The 2,308-nt window shown below is 42.0% G+C and overlaps 1 non-coding gene across 1 annotated transcript; it reads right to left on the reverse strand.

The window, feature by feature from the left end:
• Nucleotides 1-768: 768 nt before the first annotated feature.
• LOC127124201 (small nucleolar RNA R71) lies at nucleotides 769-875 on the reverse strand. The gene has a single exon (XR_007803826.1). It is a non-coding gene; the product is annotated as a small nucleolar RNA R71 (small nucleolar RNA).
• Between the last annotated feature and the right edge of the window lie 1,433 nt (nucleotides 876-2,308).

Consider the following 2,308-nt stretch of genomic DNA (forward strand, 5'->3'; position numbering starts at 1 on the left):
CATAGGTCCCTGTGGGATCGATATCTTTTAAAACTAAAGCGACTGGACTGTGCACTTGCAGTCAAGTACCCGATAGACTATATTTTATATATAGTCACGACAAGCATCAAGTTTTTGGCGCCGTTGTCGGGGACCTATTTTAGTCGAATAGTGTGATTCTTTCGTTGCACGGTATAGACTAAGGTAAAAAATAAAAACTAATTTACTCTCCCTTATTTCCCCGATTGTATGCCAAGTACTCGCTCACAAGGCGATAACTTAGCACCACCAGTCCAAGAATTAGAGTGTTTCTTATACGTAAGACGCCGAATACAAGAATATCAACAAAAGTACGATATTCCCGATATCTTCTCTCCTCCTAAACTAGAAGAAAAACCAACCATGGCTGAAGAAGGACCCCAGGATCGTCCTCTTAAATTCTACGCTACCCCATCCCAACAAGAACCTCACAACAGCATTGATGCCCCCGCTATCAATCGAAACGATTTCGAGCTGAAACCCTCACTATTATCAGCCGTCCAACAACATCAATTTGCTGGAAATCCTACGGACGATCCTAATGAACACCTGACCAAGTTTGTGCAGTACGCAGACACTATAAAGGCGAATTGTGTATCTCAAGATGCGATAAGACTACGCCTCTTTCCTTTCTCACTAAGAGACAGAGCTTGGGCTTGGTTGTAATTCTTGCCATCCAACTCCGTTACAATATAGGAAGAACTGAAGAACATTTTCTTATCCCGACATTTTCCGCAGAGCAAAACTGCTACGTTGAGAGCTCAAATCAACGGATTCAGGCAAAAAGATGTGGAATCTCTCTACGAAGCATGGGAGAGATACAAGGACATGATGAGGATATGTCCACATCACGGTCTCGAAGACTGGGTGATCATTCACACATTTTACAATGGGCTTCTGTATAATACAAGACTGACAGTAGACGCTGCCGCGGGCGGTGCACTTACGGATAAACTCATTGAAAACATGGCCCAGAATCATTGCCAATGGGGAGGTGAAAGAACTCCAGTGGAAACGTCCTAGACAAAGGGTGGAATGTACGAAATCAGTAGCCTTACCATGTTCATGCAAAGGTAGATGCCCTTGTTCAAAAATTAGACAACTTGACCACACCACCCGCAGCCACCGTGGCTGCTGTAACTCCAAACTGTGAGTTATGTGGAAACCCTGGACACACTGCACAAGAATGTCAAATATTAGCAGGAGTCCCAACCGATCAAGTGAATTACACACAAGGAAATCCCTATTTGAATACCTACAACCCAGGTTGGAAAAACCATCCTAATTTCTCATATAAGAATAACAACACCCTGTATGCACCTGGTCAAGCACCAGTTGTTCCGCCTATATCAAAAGCCAACTAATAATTCTCCTAACATGCCTAGGAAGTCAAATCTCGAATTAATGATTGAAAGCTTCATAGCTACCCAAGCTCAAACAAACAAAGACTTCTTGAACCAAAACATACATACTAGCGAGCAACTCAAACAACTAGCGAGCAAAGTAGACGCCTTAGCCACCCATAATAAAATGCTTGAAACGCATATTTCACAAGTGGCTCAACATCAAGCATCTACAGCCGCTCTAGCTGGAACATTTCCTGGACAGCCATAACCTAATCCAAAAGGACATGCAAATGCCGTTATACTGAGGAGTGGAAAAGAACTAGACGGACCCGTAGATCCAAGACTCCAAAACCCTGCCATGTACCAAAAACCAGACAAAACCTCAACTGAGCAGGTGAATGAAACAAAGGAAATAGAAGATAATACCTGAGAGGCCAAAGAGAAAGAGAAACCTTATGTACCTCTGCCTCCTTATAAACCACCCATTATGTATCCTCAAAGACTCAAAAGTTCTAAAATTGCGAGTCAATTTAGGAAATTTGTTGAACTTCTGAAGCAACTAAACATTACAATACCCTTTACAGAAGCCATCATACAAATGCCCTCCTATGCTAAATTTCTTAAGGAAATCCTATCCAATAAGAAAAAGATTGAGGATAATGAAACAGTTACACTTACTGCCGAGTGTAGTGCAATAATCCAGAATAACATGCCTCCCAAACTAAAAGACCCAGGTAGTTTTTCCATACCTTGTGTCATTGGAAAATTCGTCATAGACAAAGCTCTATGTGATCTAGGAGCCAGCATTAGTGTAATGCCCTTAACCATTTGTAAAAGGCTCAGTATGGGAGAACTAAGACCGACCAAGATGTCTGTTCAATTAGTTGACCGCTCAATTAAATATCTTGTCGGTATACTAGAGAATGTCCCCGTACGTGTAGGAC

Source organism: Lathyrus oleraceus, chromosome 2 (assembly GCF_024323335.1).
Source record: "Lathyrus oleraceus cultivar Zhongwan6 chromosome 2, CAAS_Psat_ZW6_1.0, whole genome shotgun sequence".
NCBI lineage: Eukaryota > Viridiplantae > Streptophyta > Magnoliopsida > Fabales > Fabaceae > Lathyrus > Lathyrus oleraceus.